General features: G+C 47.3%; 1 protein-coding gene across 4 annotated transcripts in view; it reads right to left on the bottom strand.

Annotated features, from left to right (window-relative positions):
- Positions 1-12583, bottom strand: part of LHFPL2 (LHFPL tetraspan subfamily member 2) — a 165477-nt gene extending 152894 nt beyond the window's left edge. For 2 of the 4 annotated variants that reach the window (XM_040450065.1, XM_040450081.1), the window contains exon 1: positions 12214-12583. The gene's annotated coding sequence lies outside the window, so the exon portion shown is untranslated. Of the gene's footprint in view, positions 1-12151 lie in introns of all 4 variants that reach the window. The other 2 variants (XM_040450073.1, XM_040450089.1) reach the window with 2 other exon arrangements.
- Positions 12584-12874: the final 291 nt, after the last annotated feature.

Here is a 12874-nt window from a genome sequence, read left to right as displayed (position 1 = left end):
CTCAAACAAGCTTTGGCTTTGGTAAGAGGGTATCTAAGTTCAGAGTTCACCCAGGAGCTGTGAACTGTTCTTTGCAGACATGACAAGAAGGCATGCATTACAGCACACTTTCTAGGTGGCATGGAGTCTCAGAAGAATCAAGCCCTTCTCAAAACAGACTGGGAAAAAGCCCCTCAGTAGAGGAAGGGAGGTCTCTCCTACTGGCCAATTTCACCTGTTAAGTAGGCACAGAACAGCATCATTTCCTGAGCTTTGCTCTCAAAATTAAACAGACTTTTTAAAGACAGCAAAATAACCCCAAGTACAACTGGGATGTTTAATCTTAATTTCCTTATGTAGATCACCTGGCTTTTCATTACAACTGGTCAAGTATATGGGAAATAGCCCCATTCGATAGAAATATGCCACACACATCATCAAGGCTATTCAAGTCCCTACAACACAGTATGTATGCGCACACGCAAAGTAAAGAGGGACTAGTTCTGCCTTGGGCTCTTCTAGGTAGCCTGGCTCCTGGTGAGCTGGCCTGCGTACCTGCTGCCTCTAGCTATCCTCTGTGGCACTGCCCTCCTTGTCCAGTGCCCACACTCCACCCCATTAAAGTCAGAGTCCCCTCTCTCATTCCCTGACCTTAGCTGCTTTTGAGAAGCATGTTATGAAATTATTCCTGTTAAGGTATAAATAAAAAATATGCTACCTGTCCTATACAGATCCTTATGTGTTGAATTAAGAGTTGTTTAAAGAGAAGTGTTTGGACCAAATTTCTCTAATGATAGAATTTTAGGGGGCGCCTGGGTGGCGCAGTCGGTTAGGCGTCCGACTTCAGCCAGGTCACGATCTCGCGGTCCGTGAGTTCGAGCCCCGCGTCAGGCTCTGGGCTGATGGCTCAGAGCCTGGAGCCTGTTTCCGATTCTGTGTCTCCCTCTCTCTCTGCCCCTCCCCCGTTCATGCTCTGTCTCTCTCTGTCCCAAAAATAAATAAATGCTGGAAAAAAAAATTAAAAAAAAAAAAAGAATTTTAGGCAAAACAGTTAAGTGAATTCCACTTTCCTTTTTTTTTTATTTTAATTTTTAATAGATCAAGAAGTTCATCACTCCCATTCAGCAGTTCCTAGGGGCTTTGATGCTGTCATACATGATTCCAGAAATACCAAGAATCTTCTTAATCTCAGTGACCGTCTTTAACACCAACGACAAGAATCTCTCTGCCAGATGGTGCAGGTGTACCAATCAGGAAATCACTAGTAATAAAGGCTCAAATAGCCTCAGATCTCGGGCATGAAGGCTGCTTCTAATGTGCGTTCTGATGGAAATGTAACGGTGTCCAAATCACCAGGCAAGAAACCCTTTTCCACACCCTTCCAATCTCATCACACAGACCATTTCCTACTTCATCTGTTTCACAAACTGACTTGGCCTCTTGCATGGGGCTGAGATGGACCCTGCATTTGCAGAAAGGGGAGGTTAATGTAGATATAATGATACGGAAAGCCCAACTCCTCAACCTGTCAGTTCACCTGGATCAGAACCAAACTGGTCTGTGGAGGATGAAGGGCCCCTCCTCAAACATTTCTGGTCAGCATTTACTTAGAAAGGGGACACTCATTATCCCCAGCTGTCTGTCTAAACCAAAGTGGGAGAGGGTGTGGGAAAAGTCAGCTGCAGGACATTCCTAAGACTTCTCCGTAGAGGCCCAAAGCTTAAAGCCTAGAATTTCCAAGCATGCCCAAAAGCACTTAATAGTCAGTGTCTGTAAAACCTTCCTAAAAATAACAGCTTCACAGAACTGAGCTCTTACGCTGTTGAAAAAGGACTCTCTGCTTCGGTTCCACCCAAGATAAGGGCCTCTGTAAGAATAAAAGCATGTGTCAAGATAAAAATTAAAGTGATCCCACAGGGAGAGAAACCAGTTCTCCACAACCAAGTACCCAAGAGGGCAAGAAAAGAACTTGTAAGGGCATCCATCCCCCAGACACGGTCAACATCACAGGCTCAGATAGATGGGTTTCTAAACTGATGTTTCTTTACACTGGTGTTTCTAGAACCTGCCTGACCATAAGAACTACCTGGAAGCTTTGTTTAAAAGCTATAGATCCCCAGGATCTACTCCAGCCTTATAAAGTCAAAACCTCAGGGGAGAGGTCTGAGAACATTTATATATTCTAGCCAGCTAGCCCAGCAGAATATCAAGCAAGTTTCATAAAAAATGCTCCAAATAAAGTAAGAGGTAACTTTTTACAAAACCCTGTAATTACATTAACTGCAGTTACAGGGCCTATGAGAAAATGCAGGTTTAATTAAAGAAAGGTAAAGCCTTCTTTATCTAGTTAAAATTATGGAATATACTCAACATGCAGTGAGGAAATCAATTTAACTAAAACTTGGCAAAAACAAAACCTGCCCTTTAGCTTAATCGTATCTCACCTAAGAGACCCTCCAGAACGTCCCTGCCCTAAGGACTATGGGGAAACACTGTGCAGCTGCTCCTGGTGGCCATTATGGGTCCTAAGGACAGTGACTAGGCTCAAGGCCCTTGGTCTCATCCCAACAGAGGCCAGCCCTAGGTAGCAGGCAACCAATTCTAAGTCAGACCCCACAGATGCCTCCTGGTTATCAGACTGTACAGGTTTTAGCGTCCAGCTGACTAGTCCATAGTCTTATCCACGACCCACCTTTGTGTGAGCCTGGCTACATGGAACCAGCAGCATGAGCATGGCAGGAAGCTTGCTAGAAATACAGAATCCCAGGCCCCACGTGGGCCTGCTGAATCCAAATCTACATCTTAACAAGGTCCCAGGTCATTCTTGCACACACTGAAATTTGAGTGTTTTACCCCCACCTGTGGAACACCCAGGTCATCAGCCCACCCGCTTATGCTCCAGACTCTCAGAGGCCTTCTGCCCTCACACTCTTGTCAGTCTTGGTTTGTCTTGGGACCAAACCACCATCAACAGGGTCCAATGACTAATCTGACAATCCAAAGCCTGACTTTTCAGTAGTTAGAAAGAGGCAGTAAGTACTGATCATCTCTTACATTCTGAAATAGGGAGCCCATTACCATAAATCAATAGAGACAATCCAAAGTCAAACAATACCACGGAATGCTGGCTCTCTTGGTTCCAACACAGTGTTAATGAGGGCAAGGTCACAAGCATGATTAGCTTCCTCTGTATCTTGGCACTGACTCCAACCCTCTAACCTCTGGCCGCCTACAAAGGCTGACACACCCCTGGTTACAAAGAAGACTCAGAAGAATGACATGGGGAGGTCTAACAGAGCAGTACCAGTAAATAACTCAAAGAACTTCGATGACTGATGAGCAGAATGTGTCGAGGAACACAACACGCAGCCCAGAGGGATGGCTGACATGGCAGATGACCAGGTCAGAATTCAGAATTATCTGGACAGAAACAGGAAGTCCCATGGTCAAGATTTAAAAAAAATCAAACACACATACATAAGCAAGAGGAATCTAACATGATGGCACTTCTCATTTTAAAATGTTTTAAGGGGCGCCTGGGTGGCTCAGTCGGTTAAGCGTCCGACTTCAGCTCAGATCACGATCTCGTGGTCCGTGAGTTCGAGCCCCACGTCGGGCTCTGGGCAGATGGCTCAGAGCCTGGAGCCTGCTTCCCATTCTGTGTCTCCCTCTCTCTCTGCCCCACCCCCGTTCATGCTCTCTCTCTGTCTCAAAAATAAACGTTAAAAAAAAATTTTTTTTTAAATAATAAATAAAAAAAATAAAATGTTTTAAAACATGCCAGTTGTGTTGACTAATACACCTGCTGAGAAAGCTAACCAATTTACTGTTAGGGTCCACCAGTCTGGTTTCCAGACCAAGGAAGTAGTGGTCCCTCTGCAGCATAGCTGATAAGACTATTCTAAACAGGCCCCCAGCCACCTGTCCACACAGATGAACACACAACCTATCACACTTTTTCATCACCACTACCAATTGTGTTCTTATAATAAAGTGTGGCCTCCTTACCGGGCTATAGCTCTTTTAGGCCCTGAGTTATAGTTTAAACATTCTACACATCAGCTTAGCTCCTTCGAAGCTGTCGTTTCTTTACTAATAGAGAAAAGAACTATAGGCCTAAGCACCATCTCAAAAAAACACATAAACAGACAGGACAACCTAAGCACACTCATTTACCAAAAGGATTCAGATCAAAAAGACCTACCATCGCCTGTTTAAGCCAGCACACTATGCTACCTAGTACAGCATAAATCCATGCAGAATTAGTAATTAGGCCAGTAAATTATGAGCTTCTAGTACAGAAGAACCTTGAAAGGACTACTATAAAAATGAGCAAATGACAGAGTAGGTATCTGTTTAGACATACTTCTATGTGGGATCATCATCTAGGAATAGACAGCCATTACAAAAATTGGATGTGATTTTAGACTGTTTTTAAAGATGTGACCCATGTTTTTTTTAACTCTGTATTGAATACCCAAGTAATAGTCATTTATAAAGACAAAAACACTGCTTACTGGTACAGCTTGCAGTTCCCAAACTATCCATTATTTTTAATTCCAGAATATTTGGTCTCTACAAGCAAGAGGAAAAAAAAAAAAAAAAAGGAGTTGAAAATTGTTAAGAGGTTAATTTGTCCTCAATATGTATGTGCTATGCACCACTTACCTAAAGATTAAACAACCCTACTGTCCATGCAGTTACAACCATCCTTAAACAACTGGCTAACTGCCTGAAAACTGGAAAACAACATGTGAAATCCAGCCCAACTGCAGCCTGTCCCAGGAGAAGGGAAGCTTGAACCCCAGGTGCCCTTGACAGCACAGCTCAGTGTGGAAAGAAAGAAAATGCTGAACGAAAGAATCAGTAGAGGAAAAAGAGCCCCTCTAATTTTCCAGGCATGTGCAGGGGTTGCTGCTAAAGGGATATTTAAGATCTCACTGTTGGTTTGGGTTGTACTGAACACTGAAACAATTTTTAAAAAGAAAGAAACCCAACATGTCAGTATAGCACATATTTAATTCAGTACTTATCAGATTTGATTCAAGACTTATCAGACAGCCATTTACACACCTAGATGTATAAGTGAAACACCTCTCAAATCACATTTACAATGTTTATAAAAACGTACAAAATATACACTAAGGAGTCGGCTTCTGTATAGTTCTGAGAGAGCTGTCCCACTCTGGCTGTGGATCACAGCACCTAATCACGGTTGTATTCCCTAGCCTCCCAGTATGAGCAACTACAATTATAGCAAATACGAATTTTAATTCTTTTTAAAGACAAAAACATCCTTTACAATGGATGTACCACAGATGTAAGGAGAGGTACGGTGTTGTGGCGAACATGTTTACATACACACACACACACACACACACACACACACACACACACAGACCCACCAACTCTTTTGCTCTGGTTTTATTTTTTTTTTTTTAACTTTTTTTTTCAACGTTTTTTATTTATTTTTGGGACAGAGAGAGACAGAGCATGAACGGGGGAGGGGCAGAGAGAGAGGGAGACACAGAATCGGAAACAGGCTCCAGGCTCTGAGCCATCAGCCCAGAGCCTGACGCGGGGCTCGAACTCACGGACCGCGAGATCGTGACCTGGCTGAAGTCGGACGCTTAACCGACTGCGCCACCCAGGCGCCCCCTTTTGCTCTGGTTTTAAAAGTAACAAGCTATTGGGGCGCCTGGATGCCTCAGTTGGTTAAGCATCTGACTCGTGATTTCAGCTCAGGCCATGATCTCATGGTTGTGAGATCAAGCCCCACATCAGGCTCTGCACTGGGCATGAGGCCTGCTTGAGATTCTCCATTTCCCCACACCCCTCTGCCCCTTCCCCACTCTCTCTCAAAATAAATCAATACACGTTAAAAAAAATTAATAAAAAAGTAACTGCTTTTTACAGAAAATCTGAAAACATTACAGAAAACAGAAAAATAAAGAAAATAACTAGTCACTTGTAATCACCAGACCAAGGCGAACAGTTAAAATTTTAGTCTACATCCTTCGAGTCTGTCTACGGCTACCAGCTTTCCTTCCGACGGCACCCCAGTTAAGCAGGCAAGGGTGAGGGGAGATGTTCTTGGTCATTACACAGACTGACAATCATTAGTCACCCCCACTGGCCTTACCCTAGATCCACAGCCGTAAGGGGAGTAATAGCTGCGCACAAATCAAATAGCATGCTTGCAATTTAACAAGCATTCACTGGGGACTATTTTGCACACTTTTAATTATTTCACAAATGAATGAAATTCATAGTAACAGCAATAGCCCTGGAGGGCCATATGGTAACTTCAAAAAAAGAAGATGGATAAGCCTCTCCTTCGTGGACATGAAAACAAAAGTTAGTTCTCACAATATAAGGTCTCATGGCACCTATGGATTTGGAGGCTTCTCCTTGTCTTGTAGACAGCCGCCTCCTCCCCGTGTCTTCTCACAGGGGCTGGGAAAGCCTGACCACCCTCTCTAAGGGGAGAAAATTAGTGTTAGAGAGAAAATTAGTGTTGGGGAGAAAGGGTGTATGGAGCATTTGGAAATAAAGACCTGGGAACCCCAAGTGTGTGTGGAGCTCCCTACCAGCAATCCAGGGATGCCTGCAAGTCTGTGCACTTATAGGATGAGAGATATTCAGCCCGTAATCAAATATCCTTAGTTCCACAAACAGGGAGTGCTTTAAAAGGCCACATATTCACTGTTATAACATCCTAGCTTCATATATTAGCCTAGGCTGCAAATCCTCAATGTATTACCCGTAAGTTGCCAAAAGCCAGGAAACCTGGTGACGTCATTGAACCATTCTCTGTACATACAGAAGACACAAGGAAAGAACTGCTTTTACGGCTAATGTCACCTCAGTAATTGTTAAACTTTGTTTGCAATGAACCCGCTGAAACCCTCAATATTCTTCATTCAAATACCATAATTGACTACAGAATTCAGTACTTATTATTTTAGAAACCATGTGAAGAGTTTTAAAAGCGAGTTTGGTTGTGATGTCCTAAATGGAACCGCAACAATTCACCCAAGTAAACACCTCTGTAGTCTTACTCAATTTTGATGAAAGTATTTTTTAAATAGGGTCCAAAACACCACTTAATCAACAAATGTAGTATCAAATCAAAATCAGAACCTACAGGAGGAAAACTCAAATACACTGAGGTTCTTCCTTCTTACCTGGCAAATCTCAAAGTCAAAGTTGGGAACTTCTCTTGACCTAGCTGACGATATTACAGTTTAACTAAGAAAACACACAGATAACACACCTCTATGTTCAGTACTTTCTAGATGTGCACAAAACTACTTTACTTCCTCAGCAAGTAAAGGTCATCTTACATTTTCGTAAACACAACACATACCTGTGTAATAATCGGTCCAAGCTGCTATAACAAAATACCAGAGAATGGATAATTTAAACAGTATTTATTTCTCGCTGTTCTAGAGGCTGGGAGTCCAAGGTCAAGGCACTGTGAGATTTGGTTCCTGATGAGAACCCTCTTACAGGTTTGCAATGACAGCCTCCTCTCTGTGGTGGAGAGAGAGCTGATGTGCTCTCATCTCTCTTTCTCTTTGGGTAAGGACACTACTCCCACCAGGGAGGTCCAGATTCACGACCTCATCCAAATCTAATCACCTCCCAAAGACCCCACCTCCAAATACCACCACACTGGGGGTTAGGGTTTCCACATATGAACTTGGGGAAGAACATGGTCTATAACGTATGTGTGTATGTGTGTGTCTGTATTGGGGGAGTGGTAATCAATTTCACCAGTTATACATCCTAGCTACTTAAGTATGTTCACAGCCATTCTACATATATTCCTTTCAATGATCCCAGTTCAAAGTAACATAAACAGATATCACCAGGTCTGTAAAATAACAGTGAGAGACTGGTCATTTAAGGCCAAGGTCAGAGGTTTAATTATCCCAGTGAGGCCTGTTGCAAGGATAAAAGAGAAAAATTCAGTTACAAGTATACAGATCACTCCCATCCTGAGCACTGTTTAGTAAATCTCAACAATCCAGGCAACTACTTGCCACTACTATAAAAACAACTCCATCTTTCATCTCTACTCCAGACTCTCTTCCTGCCCGTGTTTTCAGCTCTCTGCTGGACATCTCTCCCTGGAAGGCTCACAGTTCTGTTCGGGATCCAACTGAACTCATTACTCCGTACCATCTCCTCAAATTGAAGTTCCCCACAGTTGTTCACTTCAGTGAATGGTGCCATGACCACACCAGTCACCCTGGACTCCCTCTTGGTGTCCACAACTGAGAGAAGACCCAGGAAGGGTAAGCAACCTCTCCCGACCTCTCCCTCTCCAAGTCCCTCAAGGATTCCCACACTAGCCTCTCAAGCTCAACTTCTGTCCCCACTCTGGTCTCCTTGTCACCCAACCCACCTCATGGCCACCAAGTTCTTTCTAAAGCACTACAAAACAAGTCATTTACCTGCTGCAAATTCTCTTTCAGCCAGCTTTAGAGACGAAGTTCAGGTTCCTCAGCTCAGCACCCAACCCCAGCACCCTCAGGTACTTCCCTCTCGACCTTGCCTCCATACACACGACTACTATCAGAGCCCTACCTGCCTTATACCTTTGCCAGCCTTCTAGACTCCAAACGTGTGATTATTACTGCATCATGTATTAATGTCTTTTTAAAAGTAATAAAAAAGAAAAACCAGGAACCAAGTATCCTCTCTTCCTTTTCCTCCTTCAGCCACGCCTTATACAGCAAGAGAGAGTGAGGTGTCTCAAGTGCCACACCAGATTCTTCCCTGGACACACCTGGGTTTTACAGGGTGATGACCAGAAGTGACCTTTAATTCCTTCTTTGTCTTTCTAAGGCTCAGAAATCTCACCTTTGAGAAAGAAGCTCTTTGTTTTCATGGCATGTTGGCTGATGGTTCTCCCCACCCACTACCCAAACGGATACAGACTTGTATTAAGCACAGAAGAAATAGTCTCTTTCTCCCTTATCCCGAGGGAGAACCCATAAGCCCGGCTGCCCCCATCACTACCCGCAGCCAGGTCCCTTCCCTCTGAGCAGGCTGGTTTGTGGAAGGGAAGCACGCCCAGTGCTCTGCTTTCCCAGTACAGGCTGTCTGAAATCATAAAAGGAGTTTCCCGGGTTGATGGAGGTCGTTTGCACATGGAGTTTGCTTCTCCAACTAGCACGCATGCACTGGGAAGGAGGAAGCCCGCTCTTGGTTCTCGCTATGTCACCAGAGGCCAGAACAGAGCCCAGCCCATGGGACAGGCTTCATGGATATTTGCTGAATGACAGGATAAAACACTGGGTGAATGACCAAATAGGCGGTCCTCCTAAGTGAGAAGAGCAGTATACAGTATAGTTGCCCTGCTCAAGAACTAGCGTTTTGCTAAGAATGCCTTTTGTTCACTTAGCCGTTAGATACAACCTCAATAAAAACTGGCCAGTGTATCCTTAATCCCAAAACATGCCTTAACCATTGCTTTTTGGAACAAATTCTAGAGATTGGATATTCACTGTTTGTATCTTTCCAAGAGCAGTATGCATTGAGTAAAATGTTGCTTTTAGGATTCCCAAAGAGGCACGCACCTTGCCCACTGCTGGTTTGTTTTTTTTTTTTGTTTTTGTTCTCTCAAACATGGACCAGAAACCTGAGAACCTGCCATCACAGAGTCAGTGAGGCCTGCAGTTGCACACCCACACCTGTGCTCTTGCCCTCAGAGCCAAACACAGCCTGTGCTACACTCTCCAGAACTGGAGTCCCAGAGAAGGCTGACCACAATGGGCCAAAAGGATACAGCATGTAAGTTCTAGAAAGATGAAGTGTCAGCCTCAGCTCAGGGTCTGCCTGAGGCAGCCACAGCTTCCTCTAAATCAGGTATCCATTCCAGCTCTTTGAATGGCACTGCTTTTTCCAGGGCATTTGAAATACTTGACAACCATCATTAACGTTTTCTGAGCACTTAGCAGGAGGCACCACCTAAATCCTATGCAAAAGTAATCCTAGTTAATCTTCAAGGTTAGTCTTTGACTTGCACTCTTACTGCCACCAACTTATAGATACAGAAACCAAGGCTGAGAGAAATTAAATAACTTGTCCAAGGTTCAGATAGTAAGTGGCACCTCTAGGAAGTCAACAGTACCAGTCTGGGTCCTCCTACGGTTTAGCCTCCTCCTTTGTCAATTTAAAGTTAAGAAGCTGTATACAATGTTCATTTAAAAAGACTATATACTTTTCATACATTGTTTCTCTGTCTTCTCCTTTGGAATTTTCCTTCCTGCCCTGCCTGCTCTGTGCAGTGAAATCTCTTTCTTTAATTCATCACTCTACACATCTTTGTAAGCAGGTTCCATCAATTTTGAGCCCATCTACATGCATGAACAGTACACATTACTTTTTCCAGAAGGGATCGCTTTGCTCTCATCCACAAAGAGCCTTTTTCCTAACTAAAGACAAATTACTGGTTCGTGTATCATGATTCAAATTATATTTGAGAATGTTCATTTACAGTGTAATTATTCTTCCTAATTGGACTGCTCTAAAGACAAATGATTCTCCCTCTCCACCCCCATCATCTCCTGCAACACACCGTGTCTTCTTTCCTGGCATTTTATAAAATGTTCGCCGCACCCTTTGCAAACCACAACCAGACACACTACCTGCTCTCTGTGTGACCACTTGGAAAAATAGCATTATAACATAATAGTGGTATGACTTCAAACCCCTCAAATATTTCACCAGCATGAGATTTCTGACACAGATTAATAACAAGCCTATCACAGTATGACAGCAAAAAGAAATGGTCATCTTGGGTTTTATTTCTTTTCTCTGTCTTCAAGACATTTAATCTCCCTACTAGCATGCGCTCCCTATCTCCTAAATTTGAAAAGAAGTCGTTTTTTAAAGAACAACAGGAGGAAAGAATCAGAAACACGCAGGAAAGGGCAACGCCAAAGAAATTAGCATCGATCCGGGCTTAAACCTGGCGGGGGGTGGAGCTCTCAAGCTCCAGAGGGAAGCAAAAGCAACGTGCCCATGATAAACGGTCCTTCGAACTTGGTTACTCAGGTTTAACTCTCTGGGACTGGGCTCTAACAGTTCCCTTCCCCTTCCCCCTCACATCTCTCCTCCCTCTGGCTCAAACCCACTCTGGTCCACAGGGGCTGCTTTGCGATTTCCAACAGAAGTTCTACTTTCACATGTGGGTCACCGATGGCAACCCCCACGCACGCACACAATCACAGAGAGAAAACGGGAAATACAGGAAATGGTCCGGGGCGAGAGGGGGGTGGGGGGGGGGGTGAAGGTGGGGGGGGGGGGATAAGACTTTGTCTTCACTCTCATTACTCCCACTGAAACGGCTCGCGGACTCCCCTGAAACTCAGGACGCTCCTGGATTAAGATAAAAGTTGAACGGGATCGAAGAAAAACCCTTTTGCTGTTCTGAATTCAAAGAACACCAGACCACTGAATGGAAGGGAAAAAGGGGGGGGGGGGGGGACTCTGAGCCTAAAAACATCCCGAAACAAGTACACAGTCTCCTCCAGTTCTTTACCCCATCTCATGGGCTCAACCCACCCATCCCAGATGTAGTCTTCCCCACTACACGCCCACCTCCTCCAGCAGGCACCCCAAATCACTGCGCTGCCCACAAAAACGCAGCCCAGATCTGAAAAGCAGCTGACGTCTGTGGCCGGCGTGACCCACACGCCACACACCAGGCCCCAAGCGGGCGACCAGCGGGCAACCAGCCAGCGACCCCCATCCCCCGAGGCGCGGTACCAGGCGCGCAGTGCCCGGCGCCGAGCTGCGCCCAAGATCCGTGCGCCCTGGGTGCCCGCGGGAACGGCCGGACGAAGCCCGTCGGTGGCGGCGGGAGAGCTCGGCTCACGCCGGCTTCCCGGCAAGTCGCCGTTCCAGGCACAATTTTTCCACCTCTGCTGCCGGCAGCCGCGGCGGTGAGAGCAGAAACAGCCGATCCCTGCCATTCCCAGCCCCCGACACCCGTCCCAGTCCCGGGGACGGTCCTCTTCCCTCCCGGCGGGTTCCGGGAGCGCGGGAGCGCGGTTCCCGCGCCAGCCGCCGCGCGCACAGCCCCGGTTCCGCCGGCCGCGACGGTTCCGCCAGCGCCGGGGCTGGGTACCCCCTCGCCGGCGCCGCCCGGCCCCACCTGGCCGGGGCTGCGGGCTCTCCCTCCTGCAGCACGCGCGGGGCCCGGCGACTCCAACTCACCCGGCCCGGCTCTGCGTCTCCGGCCCCGAGCTCGCAGCCTTCCCCCGCCGGGGCTTTCCGTTACGCCTCCTCGCAACCAGCCGCTCCGGGAGGGAGGAGGCGGCGGGAGGAGCGGGCGAGGGAGGGGAGGGGAGAGGAGAGGGTCCCCGGGTGGGGGAGGAGGCGAGGCGAGAGTGCCGAACTCGGCCGCCGCCGGCGGGGCTAGCGAGGAGGAAGGAGAGAGAGGGGCGGGGGCAGAGAAAGAAAGAGGCCGCCGAGCCTCCCTGCCCAGGACCCGGCCCCGCGCCTCAGCCCAGTCACCCTCGCCGCCCGGGTCCCGCTCTCGGGCCGGGCGTCCGGGGGGAGGGGTCGGGGCCCGGGGCTCTCCCGGCGCGGCGCGCGGGCGGGGCGGGGCGGCCGGGGGCTAGGCGGGGGCGGTGGCGGGCCGACGAGGCCCGGCCTCCGGAGGGGAGTGTCCTGCGGGGCCCGGGAGGCTGTTGGCGAAAGGGGATCCCCGGGAGGAGGGGCAGAGGCCCCGGGGCCTGGGAGCGGGTCACTGCGCCCGCCGGGTGGCGGCGGCGGCGGCGCCTCCTGGAATCCTGCGGGGGACCCCGGGGCCGCGGCGGGGAGCCTTCGGGGGGCAGTTTCGGGAAACCGTCTCAGGAGCGCCGGCAATGAGCAC

Source organism: Herpailurus yagouaroundi, unplaced genomic scaffold (genome assembly GCF_014898765.1).
Source record: "Herpailurus yagouaroundi ecotype Mexico unplaced genomic scaffold, PumYag 29, whole genome shotgun sequence".
NCBI lineage: Eukaryota > Metazoa > Chordata > Mammalia > Carnivora > Felidae > Herpailurus > Herpailurus yagouaroundi.
The sequence above is the reverse complement of the archived record's forward strand: the minus strand, read 5'-3'. Positions and strand labels throughout refer to the sequence as shown.